Source organism: Pinus tabuliformis, chromosome 4_2 (genome assembly GCF_031772625.1).
Source record: "Pinus tabuliformis cultivar Carrire ecotype Pingquan chromosome 4_2, CPIR1, whole genome shotgun sequence".
In the NCBI taxonomy this organism is placed as follows: Eukaryota; Viridiplantae; Streptophyta; class Pinopsida; order Pinales; family Pinaceae; genus Pinus; species Pinus tabuliformis.
In genome coordinates, this window is record NC_142304.1 from 549021087 (window position 1) to 549045816 (window position 24730).

The window sequence follows — 24730 nt, forward strand, 5'->3', positions numbered from 1 at the left end:
CGTAGGTAGAAGCACCTTCGTCGATGACAGTTCTGTGTATACCTTTACCTTTCGAAGTGATATGCACCTGGAATGCAAGCTGCTGAGAAAGGGGAGGTTTACACTTGTCCATGTCAAAAATAGCAAGCATATAATCCATTAGGTCAATACCTCCAATAGCTGAAAGCAAAGCTTTCCATTGTGTTGGGCATGTTTGTAATACTTCGAGCGCCAACATATCTGACAGCGCTTGCGCCAAATCCTCTACGATGTTGTAGTGTTGGGCGGCACGTGTAGATGTATTGTGTGTTGTGCGTCGAAGTACCCCTTTTGGGGGTCTAATTACAAATTCCTCAACCGGCCTTTCGATATGCAAATCATTGGGCGGCGATGGGTTTTGACCTAAGGATGGTTCTGCTGCCAGAGCGACAAGAGCTCCATAAGATTTGGCTCTTGTGGCGACTTCTACCGTTTCAAATGTGTAAACGGTAGAAGATCCTTCACCAACCGAAGGATGTTGCGAACCATCATTTCCCCCTTACGGGGGTTGCAGTTGGTTGGCAATAAGATTTTGCTGTTGTTGAGTAGGAAAAGGATTTCTAAGGACAGCAGGTGCCTTACTAGAATCCCTTTTAGCTTGCAGTTTGTGCATTCCTGAAGCCGCAGACAACGCCAAGTCATGTGGTCTTCAACACAGAGTTTACATGGATATCTGGTGGGTTTATCCTTTTCCTCATCAGTAGGCACAACAACCTTCTGTTTTGGGTTGGGCTGCTTGAGTGACTGCTCTTCAGAAGGAGCGGTCTTTTTCTTATTCTTCTTGTTCTTGCCACTAGATTTTTGCGTAGACTGCACAGAGTTTATTGCAATGGCAGGAAGAGCAATCGTATTGGTAGAGGGGTCCACTGCCAACTTGGAAATGGAACCACTGAGTTGTTTTACAACAGCCCCAGAGGTTGCACCGACAATCCCATCAGCGTGCACTCTGGGGTGCTGAGTGGCGGAAGCATTGGGGTTACCAGGAGCATTGGGGATTATGTCGTAAAGAGTACCAGACTGTGAATATATCAGTTCTAAGTGTTGGGCACAGTGTATGGATTGGTCTTCTGTGATCGCACCACCTAAAGCAACATCCCTAGCGATTTGCGGGAGTAAGGACTTGCAGAACCAGTCTGTTAAGAGAAAGTCTGGGATGGGAGCTTTTACTAACCTTCGCCTACGTCTCCATTCATGAATATGATTGGAGATGTGGGTGGTCGTATCTTAAAGAAATGAAGTGAGGAGCTCTGTCCCAGTCTCATAGCAGATTGGTAACTAGAAGTGATTTAGGAATTCTATCGCTAAAGTGTCAAAGGTGTTTACTGACGCGTGTGGTAACTCAATATACCATTTTGTTGCGTTAACAGTGAGGGTGTGGGGAAAAAGACGTAACTGGACACTATCATCCACCATAGAGTTTGAAACACACCAGAGATGGTAGGTGGTGATGTGGGTGCTCGGATCCTCCCCTTGTTTTCCATCAAACTTTGGAATGTCCATTGGTATTTTATGCGGGATCGACGACCATTGTAAGTTGTGGTAGATGGGGTTGTTTGTCAGCTTGTATAAGTCAGGAATATCCAACGTTGCCAAGAAAGGCAAAGAGTTAGGTGCCCCCAACTCGGACCATGGTGATGACGGATGATTTGAGGAGCTCTGCGCTCCTCCCATTGTTTGGTTCCCCATAGTGTACATGGGTTGCATGGTGTAGCAGTTGCTTTGCGGTATGGTGTTGTAGAGTGGATTTCCATGAGGATTTTGATACTGGGGTATGAAATTGCCCCCAGTATAAGCAGTGCCCCCTTGACTCATTTGAGTATGTGAGTAGGGTGCCCCCAAAGACTGGTTGGGAACCCCTTGAGGATTCCTGCCCGACACAGAACTGACCATTTGCCCTTGATTGACAGAGGGGACACTCATGTCAATTAGCGACTGACCATGCATGCCTGAGAACGGAGGGGGAACTATTACGTTCCCTACCGTCATGTGCATATTGGGAACCACCCTAGGTGTCTAAGTCTGGGGGTTTGAATTGTACATTGTGTTGGAGGGAATTGCTCCCCTAGGGCTTTTTGGGTTGAAACCCTAGCAGACTGAAAGTCGCCTATTCAAAGAAACATGCATTCACACAGCCATTATGCTATTATAAGCAAATTCTATGATAAGGGTACGTACCTTTGGTCCTACGTTTGAGAAGGCCCTTAGGGTCCAAACCCTTCTTGGAGTTCCCTTCTTCTCTTTTGTCCTGCAAAACAACCAATTCAACTAACACAACAGTATATGGACAAAACTTATAAAGAAACCATCTTCATGTTATAAAGAAAGGTAGTTAGTTATGAAATCCAAACAACCATTTACATATGAATTCTAAACATGAGTATCATTAACATAAAGAAGATTCATTTCGGGAACCAAGACATGTGTTTCTTTTATTATAGACAAATAAAGTACATAAAAAAGGAATATTTTCACCTGAGTCACCTTCAGCAGGCTCCAAGCAAAGCTTCCTTCCGGATCCGTTCCAGCCTCAAGCCTCTAACAAACTCCTTCCATGACTCTCTCCATGATGTCATAAATGGTGGATGAACATCAACACACAAGGAAACCAAAGGTTTCCAGTACAAAATGGGGGAAGTGCAGAAGGCACAAGGGACTTCAGACCTGGTCAAGGGAAAAATCTCAGCATAATAACCTTTCTCTCTCTTCTCTCCTCTCTTTGGCCTTCCCTTTGAGGTCTTTTTATACCTCTCCCAAAGTAGTTTTTTAGTTGGGAGTTGGTTGGGAACAGTTGGGCCACGAGCACTAACAGGTGATCAGCAAGTAAAACCAGCGATCTCTGCTCGAAAATAAGGAATTTTATATTTTTTAAGTGTTTTAATACATGCACGCGAGTTGGGTATACACAGACCCGCATATACACACGTTTAACTCAGGGCAATGTCGCGTATAAGGGATAAAATAGTGTTTTTTAAATTTTAGGACCAGGTCTGGAAGGAGGGGTTGCCCTAGGCCATGAGTACAGCATCACAAACCATAGGAGTGAGATTTGGAGCTATAACAGATGCCCCCTAATATATGAGGTCAGAAGGGGTACATGATGGCCGAAATATATTATGCAAGTACATGGAAAGGAAGTTTGTCAAAAACTGAGGAGGACTTCACCAGAATTCAGCCTGCCAAGCCACCAAAGGAGATCAGAAAGAAACACTGTCTGAGGCGGCCATGCTAAGAAAAAGTAAAGCATGTCCGCATATCAAGTACAAGCGGATCCACTAAGTATACAAGTATAAATGACTGAAAAATACATAATGGATCATCTGATCATGATGAGCAAGTACATGTCTGAATATCACATATAAGACTGTCAATGATGCTGAAAGATGCAACGGATCACTGATATCAAAGACTGATCCCAAAAGGTACCAACTGAACATGATGGAATAGGATGGTACTACACTGCAAAACTCAGGTACCAGCATATAGAATGTCTCCATGACTGGCTGCAACATATAAAGTGGAGTGGTATCAACTAGCAGCAACAGGAGCAACTGTCAAGTGAACCAATGAATGCTGATACAACCTGAGGTCTTCACCGACCGCCGTGGTACATTTCTACACCATGGGAATAAATGATCTGAAGTCGACCATGTGAGAAATCATTTGATTACCGGTCATTGATGTATACCGTTAACAAACGTGAGACTACTCACCGATAATGATAATGAGCGTCAAGGTACCCAGTACAATCTAAAAAGTGTGAATAGATGAGCTAGAGTCGAACACCTGTAAGAATCTATTGATCAGGAGACAATGATGGTTTCCCATTGTCGATAGCGAAGGATCTGCCACTAATGACTGCAAACCCCAAGGTACTGCCAAATGGACTCTAGATCTTTGCCCCAGAGCAATGAGTCAGAGTCGATAGGGAAAGATCCGCTAGAAGAAAGGCATTAAGGCATCCTTCATCAATCTAGCGCGAGTGTAACCCGTAGGCCAATAATGTGGAAGGAATCGGACGAAAAAGATGTAGTAACCCAACCGAAGTACGTTTCCGGCGTACACAAGGTGTGGCTAGCGTACGACAGAAACCCTTTGAACCAACCAATAATGAAAGCTGACACAGAGGCGAGGTATCCACCAATAGGGTCAAATGGAAACCAAGGTACTGCAGAATCCCAATGTGTGATAATGTAAGCTGATGTCGAACACAAGGGAAACCACTCAGTCAAAGACCCATGATACTGATCGATGTTGAGCACAAGGTGACCTATCAATAATGAAAATAGGTCCAGGGTGCAGCTCTAGGCCTGTCCTCAGAGCAAGATGTCGTCGTCGATAAGGACAAGACCCGCCAGCAAGAAGTCAATGGGGACCTTCTCAAACCGACACAAGTAAAGGACCAATATAGCTAATGTGATGATAGACATGACACTGACAACCAGGGATGGCCGACTGAAAAATGAGTCGAGAGACACCGCAAAAAGGCCGACTCAAGCTAACTTCCCTTGAACAAAAGCACGACTCAATGTGACTATGTGGCAGCATATGATGACTCTATATAAGTTCGCCATGCAGGAGGCACGAACGAACCCTCCATATGATTAGAAGACATAACCAATCGGGGGAGAACTGACTCAATAACAAGGTTATGGCGTACCTAAGTCAAACTAAATCCCACCCATGCGGAGGAGACTTTGTTTTGAGTGCTTTGTTCAAGGGCGACATGACTGACTCTAGCTGCCAACAATAAATGGAAATATTGTCCCGTTCGCGCTCTTTTTTGGAATATTTATTTTTTTTGTCTTTTTCTGTTAAGCCAAAAAAAAGAATAAAAGAATGTTATGGTACAGTGGAAAGAACGAGTGTCGGTGAAACAGATGATCTAGTTCCTGGGAATGGAACATTCCTATGCTCAATGCAGGGAGGTGAAAATTGGTTAGTGACACTCAAAGGTGTGTTCCTTCCACGGGTCAAGGTGTGTCAAGCTGCAGAAGTCAAAGGTATGCAAGGTTGATTTTGCAGTCGTCATGGTCAAAAGTTGGCTTAAACACGAGTCCAAGTGAGCCCACTCTAGGCCAAAAGGTGCAAGTGGTCAACATGCAATGCAGTAGTACAACTCAACACAAAGGAGCCTCTAGGGTATAAGGCCAGAACAAAGCGGAGAAGCTAAGAGGAATGAGTCTTCAACGCATAAGTCATGGCGGGACTACAGAGGACTCCCGAGCCTACTCAATGGAGCAGCATGGGCAACAAATGTCAATGAGGTGCTAACTACGATGCCGATGTAAAGGATGGCTCTACCATCGTGTCATGATTTAAAGAATCGGCGAGTGAAAATGGCGTACGAACCATAACACGATGTGATCGACCCTATGGCAGATGTATCGGCAAATGGAGGCTAGTATGCATAATGCAACGGAAAAAATGGTGTCCCTAACCTATATTCCAGTGAGAAACGATACCTGCCATGACGGGTCAGCAGTCATGGAACCGTCTCGAAACTGAAAAACGTCCAAAATGTCCTGAAAAACAAACCATTCTCGACATTCCAAGCTCCCAAGTTAAAAGTCACATGAGGCCAAAAAAAATAAAATTTTGAAAAAAATTTACATTTTCAAAACTTATAAAAGCATTTTGGACCCACCATTTTTACCATTTGAGTTTGAGAGCAAAGGTTTTGGAGCAAAAGGAGCAAACTTCCCACAGCCAGATTCAACCGTTCAAATTCGTCAAAATCCTCCAAGTAACTCTTATACTTAGCTTGCAATTGATTGTGACAAGTTTTAAGATTTTTTATTGATGTTTCACCATTGAACTTTTGTCAAAAATTTCCTCCCGGCATATACGCGGGTTGGTAATATTGAACCCGCGTACATGCGGGCCCTATACGCGACTGTGTGCACAGGGACCCGCGTATACGCCGCGAACCATTTTTAAACAAAAACTAACGGTTTTAAATCGATTTTTCCTCAGGATGCCTGTCACGTGGCGCAAAAGAGAGCACGCAGCAGTTGACAATGAAGTTATGAATAGTCCAGAAGCTTTAGATGCACTACGGGGATGCGGTTTGCTTAAATTTTTCAAATTGCCAAATATGAAAGCGAACACGCGTCTGCTTGAGATGCTCATCGATTATTGGGACGTCGAGGAGGAAGCCTTTATGATCGATCAGATGCCGCTCAGGGTAGAAGTGGAGGATATCTATTTTATCACGGGCCTTTCCCGAAGGGGAGAGGTAGTACATTCCCGGGGCAGGACACAGAGTAGCCTCACAATAGAGGACTATGTACAGATCTACTGCCCGGGACATCCCAAGAAGGTTGGGAGCCAGATTTCCATCACACGTGTGGCGAGTTTATCACTTAGGATTATCCTGTTCACCATGGCTCGAGTGAACGGATCATCCTCGCTGCATCAAGCGTCACGGCTAAACATGAGCGTGGCAGTTGACTGTCTCACTACTATGTTCGACTGGTGTACTCCTCTTTTGGCAAACATGAAGAGCCAACTCACTTCTATCCGGAGGGGACACACCAAGAACTTTGGATATGGGACTATCTTGTGTACTTTCTTTTTCGAGAAGGTTCCCGCACTCCGCCCCAGGGTAGCAGTTTCCATCAGCACTCCACGCGATCCACGCATGGGCCGGTGGGCTGATCTGATGAAACGTCTGGGGGGTGGGGAGGTCCCAAGGACTGCCTTCGACAATGACTTCTTCACCTGGTGGGATCAGCAGATCATCATCGTGGATGACTACCCCTATGCTGGGCTGGATTTCCGAGGAGATCCTAATCTAGCGTTACCGCCGAATGCAGCATGGGGCGAGATTGGTAAGATTTTTGATTTTATGATTTTTTTGGATTTTTCAAATATAATGATGAATTTTGAAAAATATTTTTTGATGAGATTCAATTGACTAATATGATGATCATGTTCTAGATGTTGGGCCAGTACGACCAGATGGGTTCCCGCGGCATGGACAGCGCGGCCGAGGAGCCGAAGAGGCGGCTGCTAATACAGAACGGACTCTAAACAACGTCCAGCGACACTTGGCGAGACTGAGCTACCGAGTACCGATGGTCGTCATAGAGGACCTTCCTGAGGATATGCAGCGTCATGTGGTTGGCATGCCACGTGACTGGGTTCGCACTTTTCGGCGTGTGGCCACTGTGATAGTTGCATACTTAGACACTCATCCTGAGCCGAGCCATTAGATATGTCGAACATGATTATGGGCATTTGAGTCCCAATTTTGTATATTTTTGGACACACATATGTACAATCGAGACGCTTTACGATATATATATATATATATATATATATATATACAGTTTGACTTTTGATGCTTGATTTTATTATGATGAATGATTGATGTGCCAGTCTAATGCCTGATTAGCGATAGAATCAGCTAACCAATTATGAGATCTTGGAATGTGCAAATAATTAATATAAGTAAATGATCTTTGCAACAACCTCACCCTTAAATACTGGCAATATAAAGATGGATCCCGTACCCGATAAATGTTATTTAATTGAGACACTATCAATTGAGAATCAAGATACACTACCAACGAGTCGATCCCATAAGAGATTGCCTCGGATAATAAATTAATAACGGCAGTATATTTTGCCATATTATTTGAAGCAGGATCGATACATACACCTCTTGATGCCATCAATTGACTAGTTGGATAATAGAGTACCCAAGCTGCGGAAGCGAGATTCCGAGTGTGCCAACTAGCACCATCGGCGAACCCAAAATAGACCAAGTCATCCATCAACACCTGCCATAGCAGACCAAAAAGTGCTCATATCAGAAAACTCTCGACGATATATGTACAAATATACATAAAGTATAAAGAAGCCATTGCTTGGCCAAAACTAAGCAAAGTACTTCTTTAAGTAGAGCCCGTTTCGAGGCTCCACCAGCTTGTTTCCTTCAAAGTCGATCAACTCATACGACCCTTTTTCTAAAACTCGTTTAATAATGAAAGGACCGTACCACATAGGCTTAAATTTGCCTGCCCCCAAGGTGTCTTTATCTTGGTCATAGACCAAGACAAGGTCACCTTCAGAAAAGACTCGAGGACGGACAGACTTATCATACTGTGTTTTAACCCTTTTCTTATGAGCCTCATTCATCGTGGTGGCATCTCGAAACTGCTCATCGAGATGTTCCAAGTGAACTAAGCGCTCTTCGAGACTCGAAGTCTCAGGGAGGAGCTCAACCGCTAACTTAAGAGATGGAATTTCACATTCAACCGGAAAGATATATTCCATCCCATAAACCAACTAAAAAGGTGTAAAACCAGTAGCCGTTTTGACGGAGGTTCGGTGTGCCCAAAGAGCCGAATACAACATAATGTGACAATTGGGTTGATTTTTATCGATTGTCTGTTGGAGTATCGTCTTAAGATTTTTATTGACTGCCTCGACCTGTCCATTGGCCTGAGGATAATAAGGAGACGAATTCTCTTGGCGGAAACCCAATTTAAGAGCCAATTCGGACATCAGTTGATTCTAGAAATGACTGCCATGGTCAGCGACAATCTCTCTTGGGATATCAAATCGTGAGATAACCTGATTGAAAAGAAACAATGATGTCGTGTCACTATCGTTCTTATAAGTAGGCATGGCCTCAGCCCACTTCGTAAAGTAGTCGACAGCCACGATAATGTACCTGTGATTCGCCGCTGAAGGCGGATTACAAGTCGTAAAATCAATACCCCACTTAGTAAAGGGACCGACGGTGACAACGGGAAAAAGAGGAGCTGGATGCGCTCATCTTCCGAGTAAAAATTTGACACGGGTGACAACGTTTAACCGCTTCCACACAGTCTTTAAAGAGTGAATGCCAGAAATAGCCGGCACGTAAGATGCGCTGGGCTGTAGCAAGCCCTGATAGATGACCACCACAAGCCCCACTGTGGCAGTCATTTAGCACTGACTCTGCCTCCTCTAAGGTTAAACAACGCCGAAGGATTGAATCAACCCCTCGACGGTATAATGTGTCACCAATGATAACATAGTTTTTAGCCAGGTGACGTAATTTTCGACGTTCATACTTGGAGAAAGTAGAGGGAAACTTCGAAGTCTGGAGATAGACAATGATATCTCCATACCAAGGGTCGAGTGAAGAGATGAGGAATAAATGTTCGTCGGGAAAACTTTCCTCATAAATAGTATCCTCTCCACAAGGTAGCTCAGAAATTAGCTCCGCAAAAACCATGGATTTCTTAGACTTGGCAGACAAGAACTCGAGATTGAATTCTTGCAAAATGACTATCCATCGATTTTATTTGCCCCCAATCACTCGCCTACTGAGGACAAATTGAAATGGATTGATTGCCGCTAAGACAAAAATTTTGCGTAGCAGAATATAATGACGGAGCCGCTGGATAGCATGGACAGCTGCCAAGGCCAACTTCTCAACCGGAGAATAGCGAAGTTCAGGACCTATTAAGTCTCTGCTCAAATAATAAATCACATGCTCGGTGAGAGCATCGTCCTCCTGAACGAGAACCATACCAATGGTTGATTCTGTTGTCGCGAGATATAAAAGGAAGTCTCTACCATAATCTGGTGGACTCAAAAACGGGGCAGAGACTAATGCCTTTTTCAAAGCATCAAACGACCGCTGCGCAAAGTCGTCCCACACAAATGGAACTCCTTTCCGTAGCAAACGCATGAACCCTTTAGTGATCTCGGCATAGTTTGCTATAAACCATCTTAAGAAATTAGCCTTCCCTTGAAGACTTTGAAGTTGACGAATCAAGGACGGGGGAGGCAACTGAACTATTGCCTCAACCTTGAAGGGATCAACTCGAATCCCTTCATTGGACACGATGAACCCTAACAACCGACCAGACGTAACCACGAAAATGCACTTGTTGGGATTCAACCAGATTTTATAAAAACGACGTCGCTCGAAAACCAATCGAAGATGACTAGGGTGATCAGTTCTCTTTCGAGAACGAGCAATGAGATCATCCAAGTATGCTTCGATGACATGTTTGATGTCGTGGAAATCATATGACATGGCCCGCTGAAAAGTGGCTCTAGCATTTTTAAGACCAAAAGGCATCTTTCTATATGCAAAGGTAGCCCAGGGACATATAAAGGTTGTCTTATGTTGATCTTCAGGACGGATAGAAATTTGATTATAACACCCGAAAAACCATCCATGAAGGAAAAAATCTCATTACCCGCACACTCGTCGATAATCTGATCAATGAATGGCGTGGGGTAATTATCTTTCGGACAAGCCTTGTTTAGGTCCCTAAAATCGATGCATACTCGGATTGTTCCTTGCTTTTTATCCACAGGAACTGGATTAAAAACCCAATCAGTAAGAGGAACAGGGTATATAAAACCCGCCTTTAGCAGCTTCTCAACTTCAGCTTTGATAGCTGCTGCTTTCCTAGGGTTTACCGGCCAAAGCCTTTGACGAACCGGTTTGGCGTTTTCATACGTCTTGATCTCATGCTGAACTATAGAAGGATCAATTCCAGGCATTTCCTCATAATACCAAGCAAATACATCTCGAAATTCCTTAAATAGGTCGGTGTAAATTTGAATTTCTTCAGGGGAACACTCAATTCCGATGAAGAGATTCTCGATGACGTTAGGGTCCCTAGAAATGTTTATAGGTATCGTTTTTGAAATCACCGAGATATTTCCTTCGGCATGAATGTGTGCTGGAGCCAAAGGGTTTGACACCGTACAAACATCACTAGTAAAGAGCTCGGAGAATCTAGATTCTATTTCTTGCAATGGAGGAAGAAAGTACGAACGATGGTGTAAGTCTTCCCAAGGTCGATCTATACCCATCATTGCTTCGAGGATTGCTTCTTCAGAAGGTAAAACTGTATCTAAGCAGTCCAAGGCAGAGGTAGAATCAAGGCTCCAAGCCGAGGCCACATCACCATCTAACTCCTCTTCGGAAAAATGAGCAGGGTGGTTGTCTGCAGAGTCTACGATAGACTGATATCTAAGCTCAACTGCAGATATAGGAAATTCCATTCCATTTACTTGTCCTTCAACTAATGTGGTCGTAGGTGAAGGCAAGGTCCAAGGGTCTAAAAAATAACGAGTTCGAAAGAACTCTTCTCGAGGAGACTCCTTAGATGATGAAATGGCATTGATTTTAGCGAAAGGAGAGGGAAGGTCAAAGGTACCCATCAATGAGGAATACATTCCCACTCCTAAATTCTCAGTAGGCGGGCGAGGGTTATCCACTAAAGGAACAGTAGAGTCAGAGCTTGCTTGAGGATCGACTGGACAATAGTCCAATTGATCAACCTTAACGATTTTCCCCTCATGAGGAAAGCAAATGACACGAAATAGAGTCGAAACAACGGCATCCATTTCGTATACCCAGTTCCTTCCTAATAGAAGATTACAGTCTAGGTTAGCATCTATGACTTCTACTTCGATATTGACGACCTCCCCTCCAACACATAAAGGAAAGGCCAGGATAATCCCATGTGGCTTATGAGAATGACCATCAAATGCAGTCAAGATGGTGAGTGAAGGAACAGCCGAAGGCGATCCAATGGCCTTCCAACATGACATCGACATGACGCATGTGGAAGCTCCTTCATCTATAACAGTGCGAAAAATATTGATTTTCCGGTATGTAGACTTTATTTGGAAAGCCATATGATGAGGGAGTCGCTTTTTGACATTTAACATGTCAAAAGTGAGCACTAAAGAGTTAGTTGGATCGACTACCCCAATCGCGGAAAGTAAAGCACTCCTCTGAGCAGGACACGACTGGAGAACCTCTAAAGCGGACATGGCGCATGGACTCTGAGCCAGATCCTCCACAATGGAGTAATTCTGGGCGGCCCTAGCATTAGGATTAATCGTCGCGCATTTAGCGGAACCTTTCGGTATCCTTGGTATAGTCTCAACAGGGGGTCGCTCAATATGAAGGTCAGTACTTCCGAGAACAGTCTTGTCCTTGGAAGTTTCGGCTTCACCATAATCACGTGACCGAGTAGTCACATGGACGTTAGAACCCATCATGAAAACATTCGATGATTTTTCCCCTTCCTAGTTGCCCCCTGCGGAGGTTCCAGGGTTTGAACTCGCGCCAGCAAGAAGTTGCTGCCCTTGGGGAAACGGGTTAGTTAACACAGCTTGAGAACTAGAAGTCCCTTGTTGTCCTAACAAGCGCTGAGCGTCTTCAATCTTAGGGCAGAGATGATTTAAGTGGTCTCCACTGCACAACTTGCATGGAAACTTGACTTTCTTTCTCAGCTCAATTCTACCACCACCAACGTTGTTGCCGAATTTATTTGCATCAGGCTTCCCATCCTGGTTCTTTTTCTTACCTCGTCCTTTCTTTTTCCCATTGGAATTTTGATTTCCTTTGGGGTTATCAGATTGGACGGCATTAATTGAAGAAGTTTGGGAAGCCGGGGGATTAGACGATGTGACTTGGTTGTTAGAAGCAATTTGTAAGGACAACTGTTGCAATTGATTCAACAAGTTCACGGTAGTTGTGTCTACCAACCCAACGATACCATCCGCGTGCAGACCTAGCTTTGATTAGCTACGTCAACCTTAGACCCAAGAGCATCTGGCAAGTATTTTTGTAGGATCCCAGACTGAGAGTAGATCAATTCTAATTGTTGGGCCCTAAAAATGGCTTGCTCCTCAGAATAGACCCTAGACATGGAGACATCCTTGGAGATCTCGGGTTGTAAAGATTTCAAAAACCACTCGAGACGGTACTCCGGAGGGATTTCGGCTTTAATGAGCCTCTTTCTCCGTCTCCATTCCTGAATATGGTCAGAAATGTGGGTTGCCTTATCCTGACAAAAAGTGGCTAGAAGTTCAGTTCCGGCATCATAGCAGATAGGCAACTGGAAATGATTTAAGAAAATATTAGCTAAGTCAGCGAAAGAGGTAAAGCTGCCCCCTGGCAACTCTATATACCATTTGGCCGCATTGCAAGTCAAGGTGCGCTGAAATAGCCTCAACCTAATCGAGTTGTCAATAAGGGAGTTAGATGAGCACCACAAATGGAATGTGGTTATATGGTCGCCTGGGTCTTCACCACTCTTCCCTTCGAATTTTGGAATGTCCAAATGGAGTTTAGTTGGGACCGGAGGCCAGGCCGGATTGTACTTGATTGGGTCATTTGTTAACTTAGTGAGATTTGGCAAGTTCAACGTTGCCAGAAACAGAAGCCTAGGAGGACCTTGGGGATTCCACCCAGACTGGGCAGAACTCCCAAAGTTCTGAAAAGATTGTCCTGGAATTTGGAAGGCACCGGGCTGCCCGAAGTAACCAGTAGAATCGGCTGAACCAAAAGGCAAGCCTTGTGATCCAGTAAAATTCGGAGTTTGACCAACTCCGGCCATATAGCCTCCATAACCAGCAAAGTTTCCTCCTAAAGGATTGTAAGGAGTTGATAACCCCTGATAAGGATTCCAAGCCGAAGCTAGGGGAGGAATACTTTGAAACGAACTAACCGTGGAGTACGGCCTATTCCCTTGTTGGCCGAAAAACGGATTCCCAGTTCCCGCGCTACTAACCCCAGGGTTATTCCAACCTTGGAAAGGATTGTTGCTTTGTCCTACAGAAGAAAAAAGCATGGATCCTATCGTCGGGTTGGAATGTGGTATATGACCACTTTCAAAAGGAAAACCTTGGAATGAAGCCGATCTGCCCATCATGGACATAGCGGCACTAAACAGAACAATGGAATACCCTGTGAGTGGGTGCCAAATGGGAAGAATCCAATACCAAAAGCATTTGTTTGGGCATTTCCACTCGTGGACGGAATGGAGGTAGACCCAACTAAAGATGTGCTAGCAAAAGATCCAAACAAGGAAGCAGGGGAGATGGAAATCGTTCCTCCTCCTTACACCAATGTTGGAGTTTGCATAGTCATAGCACTTGTAGAAGCCATGCTTCCAGTAGTGGTCATCGATGGTAAGCGCGTAGCGTAACCTGGACTTGACGGTCTATGCGTCGGAGTCCCAACGTATTGCAATACGTCCGGATGACTAGATGGCAGTGGAGAATTCGGAGCCGCTAATGACTCTGAGAGTTCTTCTACCTCTATGTTATTCTCCGCTTGAAAGAGAACTCGAGAAAGGACTGGAGTGTCCCTCTCTTGTTCAAAAGTGTCAGGCCTTGCTTGGCCACTAATGCCCCCGAGAGGAGGATCAATCCCCGATGCGTCAACAGCTGTGGGACGAAACCCACCAGTAGTATTACCTCTGTGCCTTCTAGGAGAAGGCTCTAAACTTGGTGGTGAAAGACCACGAAGTCTTCGAGACCGTCTAGGAGATCGGTCAGCCACTTTGAATTTTTTGTTATGATCTAACTAAAGACTCAAAAAATCGAAATCTAGGCCAACTAAGAGCACAGAGCACACACTATAAAGTCCCTAAAGATACAGCCAGTCAAACAACTTTCAAGTATTTCCGCTCCGGGTGATTAGGACCGGACACCAAAATATGAGAAAGTAAATTAAGGGGCCTTCTGAAGATAGTCTGGGATGATGAGGGCCCAGTCCTATCAGCGAAGGTATCAGAGGAAGTTACGCTGACCTCCTAGCAACAGCCTGCGCCGGTGCAAGCCCCCAAGCTTCGCAAGGGTGCCCTCCAGTAGTACTGTCGAGAGTGATGCAACGTCAACCTCAGGTGCCACGGGATTCCCCTCCACAGCCACTTGTGTAGATCCCTAGGAGTAGCAACTATGGATACCAACTCGTCACAGAAGCAAGGCGGAACAGTCGTGAGGTAAGTTCGGACAAGTAGGAGAGGGGGTATCTCTCTTCCCTGTCTTCGCAAACCCTCGTGCTTAACTCCCAGATCCGGAGCTTTCCTGGTCTTCCTAATGCTATTGGATTTTCTCTCGTTATTCAGACTCCTACATTTGACGTTTATATGGCCTTGGAGAGTTAACTCTCCACTTGCCTAATCCAAGGCCCTAAAATCCTAAACTTCTTAGTGTAACTGACTAAAACAAAAAAGTTCTAGTGAATTTTAGTTAGCGCTTGATTTTAAATTAGGTTGTTCTTTAAGTCACAAGGTAACGGAAGTGAAACTAGTGGCATTTTTTGACGCAAAAGAAATTAATAAAAACCTAACTACATGCACAAGCACTTTTTCGTTTTTCGATGAAGAGCAATTTCTATAGGGTTCAGAGGAACTTCTAATAAAACAAAATTTTCTTTTCTTTTCGTTAATTCACACTTCACACTCACAAAAGCTAACAAAGCTATGTATGCCTAAAAAGATATGCAAATCTATCCTAATGCAACAAATATATGCGGATGCAAGATTTTAAAACTACTCTAAAAACAACAAAAAAAAAGTTGCTTGCTTATCAATCTTTATCTTGCCACTTAAAATGTCTAGATGGAATATGAGATGCTACAATTCATTTCAGCTAAACACTAAAAACAAGTTCTAAGACAAACATAAAGCACTTTCACTCACTAAAAGGAAACCAAATGAAAACCAAGTTCAAGAAAGCAAAACTAAGATTTTCACAAAGATTTTCTTCAAAAGCAACAACAAAAAGAGTCTTTTCAAAAATGCTCTCAACAACACTGAAATTTGTGATTGAAGAATAGGAAATCAAACACTTTTGCAAATCGACACCACTCAATGGATGAAAACTCAACAAAAATAAATGTGTTTAAAATTGCTCTTGACAATCAAAAGCAACAATGAAAGCTTTGGAAATGAAAACCAAAAAGATCAAAAAGACAAATTCCAAGAAAGTGTCAAACAACAACTTTCATGAAACAAAGAAGTGGATGGCCACAAAAAGCGATTTTTGTCAAGCAAACAAAAATTCACCAAAAGCAAGGTTAACCCAAAGATTGAGATCAATCTTCCTACCCTGATGAATCAGAGCAGCCAAGATTCCTAGCAAGAAATCTTGCGTGCTTTAGCAAAAAACAATGATGCTTGCATTCAACAAAAAACAAGACCAATACTCCTAATAAGAGAGAATTCGGAACAAGATGCTCGTTGTAAAAACAAAGAGTGATACTGGAAAGTGACTGTTTCAGACTGACTCAAACTACCAGACAAACCTTCAAAGACACAAAGATTTACAAATCTTGAAAATTGAAAGATATACGCGACTGTACTTATGTACAGAATGCGTGTATACACTATTGTAACTAAGGAAACCTGCATATATGAAAAGCTTCAAGAAAAATAAAAAAACAAACTGAAGAAACTGGCAAAGCTTAAAGTTCAAGAACAGACCAGACAGTAACAGCAAGCAGACAAGGCAGCGGAGCCCTGATTGGCTTGAAAAATACCCAAACTAGGAACAACAAGAGTGTTGTCCCCAGTGGAGTCGCCAATTATGTTGGAGGGAATTGATCCCCTAGGGCTTTTTGGGTTGAAACCCTAGCAGACTGAAAGTTGTCTATTCAAAGAAACATGCATTCACACAGACATTATGCTATTATAAGCAAATTCTATGATAAGGGTAGGTACCTTTGGTCCTACGTTTGAGAAGGCCCTTAGGGTCCAAACTCTTCTTGGAGTTCCCTTCTTCTCTTTTGTCCTGCAAAACAACCAATTCAAAGAATACAACAGTATATGGACAAAACTTATAAAGAAACCATCTTCATGTTATAAAGAAAGGTAGTTAGTTATGAAATCCAAACAACCATTTACATATGAATTCTAAACATGAGTATCATTAACATAAAGAAGATTCATTTCGGGAACCAAGACATGTGTTTCTTTTATTATAGACAAATAAAGTACATAAAAAAGGAATATTTTCACCTGAGTCACCTTCGACAGGCTCCAAGCAAAGCTTCCTTCCAGATCCGTTGCAGCCTCAAGCCTCTAACAAACTCCTTCCATGACTCTCTCCATGATGTCATAAATGGTGGATGAACATCAACACACAAGGAAACAAAAGGTTTCCAGTACAAAATGGGGGAAGTGCAGAAGGCACAAGGGACTTCAAACCTGGTCAAGGGAAAACTCTCAGCATAATAACCTTTCTCTCTCTTCTCTCCTCTCTTTGGCCTTCCCTTTGAGGTCTTTTTATACCTCTCCCAAAGTAGTTTTTTAGTTGGGAGTTGGTTGGGAACAGTTGGGCCACGGGCACTAACAGGTGATCAGTAGGTAAAACCCGCGATCTCCGCCCGAAAATAAGGAATTTTAAATCTTTTTAAGTGTTTTAATACATACACGTGGGTTGGGTATACACAGACCCACGTATACACGCGCTTAACTCAGGGCAATGTCGCGTATAAGGGATAAAACGTTGTTTTTTAAATTTTAGGACCAGGTCTGGAAGGAGGGGTTTCCCTAGGCCATGAGTACAGCATCGCAAACCATAGGAGTGAGATTTGGAGCTATAACACATAGGCAGACGACCATATTGTTGGTAAATGGGAACCACTCCCATAGTGCCGCATTGAGTGTTATAAGGAGCACTATATGTGGCACTTGTTGAAGGTATGCAGTGTGGCACCATAGGGGTGGAACCTGGTATCTGTTGGGTTCCACTCATAGAGGGTGTCATGTGAGTGGTTGTACCTGGGACAAACGGGATAGAGGGATTTGCCATTATCATTGTTGTGGAGACTATCGACTAGGGAAGTGGTGGAGGACCAAAAGTGTCCACAAAGTTCCACGACCCGTTAGTCATCGACTAGATAGATGGAAATGTTCCAACTACCGAAGCAGGAAGTACAAGTACCACGGGAGCCAAGACAGGTTCTAACAAATTCGTGAGCAGAGTGTTAAAGGAAGGAAGGAATCCTTCAGTAAAGAAATCCTCCAGCAAACTTGAATCGTCGGTAGTCCAAACAGATCCCGTGTGAGATCTAGGAGACTGATCCCCCAAAGATGGGGAATCCGGTTCAGTGGAACTCAGCGAATCCTCCACAATGAGTGGAGGAAGTCCTAACAATCGTCTAGAGTGACGACGAGGGCCGAATGTAGCCATGGTGACCGCTAATTTTATCAATAAATTTTTACTGTGATGTTCGTTAAAGTCTCAAAATGATAGCACTCAAGTACCTAAAAAAATATAAAAAATGTGTTAAATGGATCGATCAGCAAATAGAGGTAAATTACCTCGTCTGATAAGCACTGATCATCGGAGATGAAACCCAATATCTCAGTGAATAATAGAGAAGGATGGCCAAATGTACAGTTATGGTTACTTTAGAGCTTCGCCCAAACCTCAAATTAAGGGGCCAAGTACTATCGTGAAGACAAGCACCCTCCCAAAAACTGAAGACAAAGTAGATCCGTCTGTGTTAGGTACTAGGACAGCCCGTCCTAGTCACCTTGTGTAAGTCCCTATAAGTTTGGCCACTAGAGATACCTCAAATCACAAACATCACCAGGGGGGACATAGTCGTAGATAGCATGTTGTGTGGGCAGGATACCTGAGTCCCCGACTCAGTTCCGAAATCCCCGAAGGGAACCCCAGTACAGAAAATGCCCAAAGGATTTGTAAGAGAAGGCGGGCTACCTTCAATTACAGTCCGATGTTGTCTCGTATTTTGCTCTGTTGTTAGTGGAGTGGTCCCGGTAATATGAGTGAAGAAGGAATTTTTCGCTCATTAACGACATTAGTTTTGGTTTTCAACCTTGGGCAATTCACTCACATGCTTATCCCAAGATCCTAGTCTAACTAATGTTGGTTTTCTCAAAAGAGTAACTGATTGATTTTAATGTAAATTTTGTGTGTACTTGATTATTTTCCTTCAATAGGGGTGTTGACGTATGAAATATGGTGAGACTCTTGACTCAATAAATCATGCAAAAACAATGTTTTGAATTTTTTTTCAATTTGATGCAAACAAGCTTTATTCTACATATTCATATTTTTCACATATTCATAGTTTCATTTGTGCATCTATAGTCTTTCAACACATGCATAACCAAAAGATTCTTTTCCAATATTTCCTAACAACTACTGAAAACCAAAATGAAGCAACTCACAACTATTTAAACAGAAGGATGAATACAAAATATCAATCTTTCTTTCAGAAAAAATGTTTTTAAAGAGAGAAAAACCAAAACTTTTTCCTAAAAATAAATTTCTGGGACACCAATTTTGCTGACATAATATAGTTACAGATCTTATTTCAACCCATGAGAATATTTTCCATCCCTTTTGGTCCACAAATACTACTGGAAATGAAGACAAAGGGAGACTAATGCTCTGTAACAATGGTTACAGAGAGTTAGTAGGGTCACTAACACTCCCTGTACACAAGCACAGTGCTTTATAAAGCTCTGTGTAGCCTGGTAACTTGTGTTAGTGTGGGAAATCTTGCACAAAAAGGGTTTCCAAGATCAGTTTATGAGATGAATGTATACTAGTAGGATGCAGCAAGATATTTGGTGGATCAGAAAAAGGATTGCTGAAGAATAGGGAGCTCTTAGAAGGAAGAGAGAATAGAGAAGAGTCTAGGTAAACTGGAACTAGATGTATAGTTCCCAGCAGAGTCGCCAATTCTGCTATGGGGTAAAATGTACAGTGTATGGAGAATGAAAACTACCCTCAAAGGCCTTCTCGGGACCTTCGACAGACTGTAAGATTATCTACAGAAGTTACCAAGTTATACACATGTTCATCTATCAAATATAAGTTAACAAAGTATGGAAAGAGGATTACCTCAAGTCTCCTTCTAGACTTGTTTGAAGATCTTTATGCAGCCAAGAAGAACTCCCTCAAAGTTGGCTCCAAATCAATTCCCACACAAAGGAAAGGCAAACACAATCACAACATACAATCTTGAAAACTAATATAAGAATGCACAATGAACGTATATTTCTATACAACTTAAACTACTCAACTCAACAAGTATCGAAATGAACAACTCAATGAACAGTGTTACCGACACTATGGAGTAGGGAACACAACTGCAGTTTTGTATTTATAATGGAAGAGTGATTACAACCATCTATTGTATCAGTCTCCCCTTGCCCCTTCTTCTTCTCTCTCTCTCTCTTTCAACTCACTTCAAGTGTATGACAATTCACAATAGCTTAATGGGCTATCCTTTCAAATGCCCTGACCATTTTCACAATAACTCTCACCTTGCTTATATAGCAATCGAGTTAAGGTTGCCAAGCTCTCCATAGAGTTCATTAGGGAAAAATCAATGAACTTGCCTCGATTTTTAGCTCTTTCCCATTTGCCTTCTTTTCTCATATTGGAAATTCTCTAAATATCTTGCTTTTAGATGTTTCCTTGCTTTTCTTGAGCAAATCTAGGGATAAATATCTAGATATTTGTGAGGGAATTCGTTGGCTTGTCCCTTTCAACATCTCTTAGTTTCACTAACGATGTCCTTGGTCTAACAACTTGAGTTAGTAGGGTCACTAACGCTCCCTTAGGCTTGGTAACAAGCTTTATAAAGCAAGTTAGCAATGTGCAATCAGCGTTAGTGTGGAATCAAGGCATGCAATTGTGGTCTTTGCTTCAGTCATCACATCTTTCACCTCTGAGTTGATGAGGAGGTCATTTTGTTGTATAACATCTACTTTGTCTGCTAACAAATAAAACTGAAAAGAGCAGAAGTAATCAAAAGTTGTCTTTTGTCTTTCCTGGCAATCATTTAATATGTCATCTAAATTACCATTTCAATATATCTAGGTAATCAGGGTTCATGTGTGCAGGAACAAGGATTGTCATTTTTGAAATCAGGGAGAGTAGGGATGCACGGGAAAACATAACATACATGTGTATGCAAAATATAAAATATTAAAATCATATAAATATTGAAAAAAACTAATAAAAAAGGAAAATTTACTAATTCTAAGACATGAGACGTTGTGATCCAAACTGTAAAACAAATTCTGTACCATTGGGCAGCAGTGGCAGCACATTGCAATTTATATGGTTGTCCCAAAACACAGGGCAAGGGTACACAGTTGTGGGAAGTACAAATATTCAGGAACGTTAGCTAGTGTTCATAAGTATATTTGGGCATTAGACACAACAATCAGGTCTTTGTAACGGTTTACCAGGCAAAAGGAAACACATATCCAACCTTTGTATGGCTATTGGACATAAAATAGATAAATTAAGCCTCTATATAAGCTAGAGAGGCATGAAATATGGAGGTCAGGTGCATATGTTAGCTTAGTGGATGGAGTCACATAGCAAATCATGGGCAATAGAACATGTAAATCGAACCTTAAATCAGGTTGTTTGGCATGGAGAACACAAATCAAATATTAAAAAACAAACACTGGGCATGGGGTTAGACCACACAAATGAAAATTTCAGATTATTTTAAGGGGGGCCATCCCTCGAGATTCTCCAAGGACATCATCCACACCTGGGCATAGGAGGGATGGAGATATGTGTCCCCACAATGGAAAGACACAAGATCACATCTTCACGGGGATGCAACCTTGGCAACACAAGTACATATAGATGGTATCAGAGTATTATTTAAATTTAATTCGCAAAATTGACTAGTATTTAGTATTTACACAAAAGGGAGTTATCTCATGTGAAATTAGTCAGGGTAGATTTTTCCTTTCTACAGAGCCATGGTACCAAGGGCATTTTTTAATTTTTCCTTGCATGAATGGCTCAAGTATGTCATAGCTCTAAACAATATCTAGATAGATTTAATCAGTTTCACACGAAAACAGTGAAAGACATCAGAAATAAGATTCCCCAGTCCACCCTAGAAGAATGATTACATGATCAACAAAACCATATACAACCCCTCAATTGCCTTTAAAAAAAAATCACATACAACAAATTGTAGGAAGGTGATATGTTTCTTATTGTCCCAGTATCCAAAAACATTCACCCATAGAAATCAAGCTAAGGGGATAAACATACAAGGAATTATGTCTTGCATAAATCTCTATTTCTAATCATAAATAGAAACTAGCTAACAAGGCAAATTCCTAGTACCAACAATTATTAGCATATTCTGACAAGCCTTCTAGGATGAAGTTACGATTTGTTTGCAGGATAGTCCCAAAATAAATGTACGGTTTATTCAATTTTATCTAATATAAGTATTAAGAACATAAAGTACTGTGTTCCCAATTTCAAATAAGTGTCCAATGTGAATCTGCAAAGGATATATCTTTTCTCACCAGGGTAAAAATCAATCTGTCCTTTCGAGCCAAGGGTAATTGCTCTGCTACTAAGTGGTTCAATTAGAGGTTTTACTAAGTGTTAAAGCTAAGTTAACACCTTATCCACAGCCCCAGCTCAGATCCCAAAGACTAAGCATAAGGGGAAACAAAGTAGAAGAAGAAATCATGACCATAAAAAGGAATGTGTTTGGCATTAGCTTTGGGGTTCAATATCTCTCACAACAACATTAGAGGAAGTGATACTGGAGTTCAAGTAACTTGATTAAGATATGTGCATCTATAAGCATTCACTATTGTCTATGGATATTACTTTGACAAAACTCATCAGACTTCATGCTTCTTGTTGTTGCATAGCCTATTTGTTATATACCACATTGTTCAAAGTAGGGATGAGTAATCTTCTCAAGTCAAAATTCTAATTTCATGTGTAGTATACTAAAACCTACAAGTTACTTCCACCCACCCTGATCTGAGCACAATATCGGAAATAGAAGAAAGACACCTGCACAGTAAAAAACACAAGAGAGCTAGTACACAAGCATGAGAGAAGATTGCTGGAAATATGCCCATGTTGTACACTCCTTTGTGTTTATGCAGGATACAAATTTGTGAGGAAAGCGATCAGAGATCACCAAATCTCTAATAAAATACAATAAAGTGGGTGAGCAATCAGTTAAGATTCAGTCACCCAAAAGAGACAAGGATCAAGTACAAAGCATAAAAAATCAAATACAATACATGTTTGCTAGACTAAGTCTCACCAATTCATTCCTACTGAGAAGATGTTGTGCTCAAATTCTGCTTAAGATGAGGAAAGTATTGCTCAAATTCAGATTAGGAAACCCACTTTTCTTGAGTGGCCAAACTGCCTTTGCAGCCCACCAAGTAAGTGGTGATTTGACAACACCTAGCAGATATGGTGTGGGCATCAACAGGTATATCTTTATATAGAGCACGCTAAAAATCTAGAATTGTCGCCTCCCAATGTGCAACTGGAATTTGGAACAGGTTCCTCCAAGTGAGGGGGTATTGCTCAAATTCAGATTAGGAAACCCACTTTTCATGAGTGGCCAAACTGCCTTTGCAGCCCACCAAGTAAGTGGTGATTTGACAACACCTAGTAGGTATGGTGTGGGCATCAACAGGTATATCTTTATATAGAGCACGCTAAAAATCTAGAATTGTCACCTCCCAATGTGCAACTGGAATTTGGAATAGGTTCCTCCAAGTGAGCTGGTTCATATGGGCGATGTATCAGAGGATGAAGTTGGATAACTAAAATGCAATATAAAAAAATAAATTACAAGTGCAAATATCAGCAAAACATGACATAGTTCCAACAACAAGAGACTGTAAATAAACATGCTATACACCCCTATATGCCCTAGGAAGAGCTGGTATAGGAAAAAAAACAGAGACAAAGCTAAAAGGAGACGAGATACCTAAACAATCCTTCCAGATGCAAAGAAACCCAACAATAACAGCCAGTGGAAGAGCATATCACATACCTGGAAGTCAATGAATGATGATAAACAATTGCATGCAGGTGCAGTCGCAGGAGAGGCCCTGCCTCAGGAATTGGCCTTCTCACTCACTTCTGGTTTCTTAATCTCTCAGCAGCGCCCCATCAGTCCAGTCTCTACTCGTTGAATGGAAGTTTTTTTGTGAAATGCACAAGGGTTATGGGTGGCTCTGAATGGTGAAAAGGGATGGGGAATAATATGGATCGTATGTTGCAGAGACCAGCCCTTCCCAAATTTGCAGAGCTACTGAATTATGTTTCTACAGAAATCTCTAAGTCTGGCTGGACGAAGTATTTAGATGTGTTTGTAGATAGAGGGAGTGTTCAGAAAAACAACAGTCTTGAAATTGAGAAGCGGCAAACAAAAAGATCGAAGTATAAACACAATGCTGAAAAATACCGAACATATCAGCCGTCGAGCATTACAGCCAAGGAAAAGGACTCTTCCATGGCTTCGGATGCATCGTCTGGTCCACAAAATCTGTCTCTACCTATCAGGGACATTGAGTGTGGGCAGGAACAACAGGTTGCTCGATCATTTTTCTCCGTCTCCGGAGACAGAAGCGACGTTCAGGACAGACAGGGGATCTGGAATCTATTGGTTCATGCTCAACAACTGATGTCTTAGATCTGCACTCTCAAAGTTAATGCATAAAATTCAGAGAGACGGGATGAACGAAACTGGATGGGTTCTGAAGTTCAATAGCAATGCATAAAATTCTGAGAGACGAGATGAACAAAACTGGATGGGTTGCCGCAACCCGAATTGACATGACATTTCTGGGAAATGTAATGAGATTAGTTTGATAGGGGTTTTCTTCTATTCTGGCCCAGAAATATTTTACGAGCACGCGCAATGACAATCTGTTCAGAGTGCACTTCGCCACTTCTGTGAAATCCATTGAAGCAACAACCAGTTCCGATCTAACCCAAACATCTCACCTCATATCCAACCAGTCCTGATCTAGCCCAGACAAATCATGATGGAGGAGAAAACTGGAGCGCTGGAATATCAAAACCAAAAACCAAAATTAAGATTTGAATGATACCGCCAAAACAAATTAAAATTTGAACGCATTTCAATACCGCC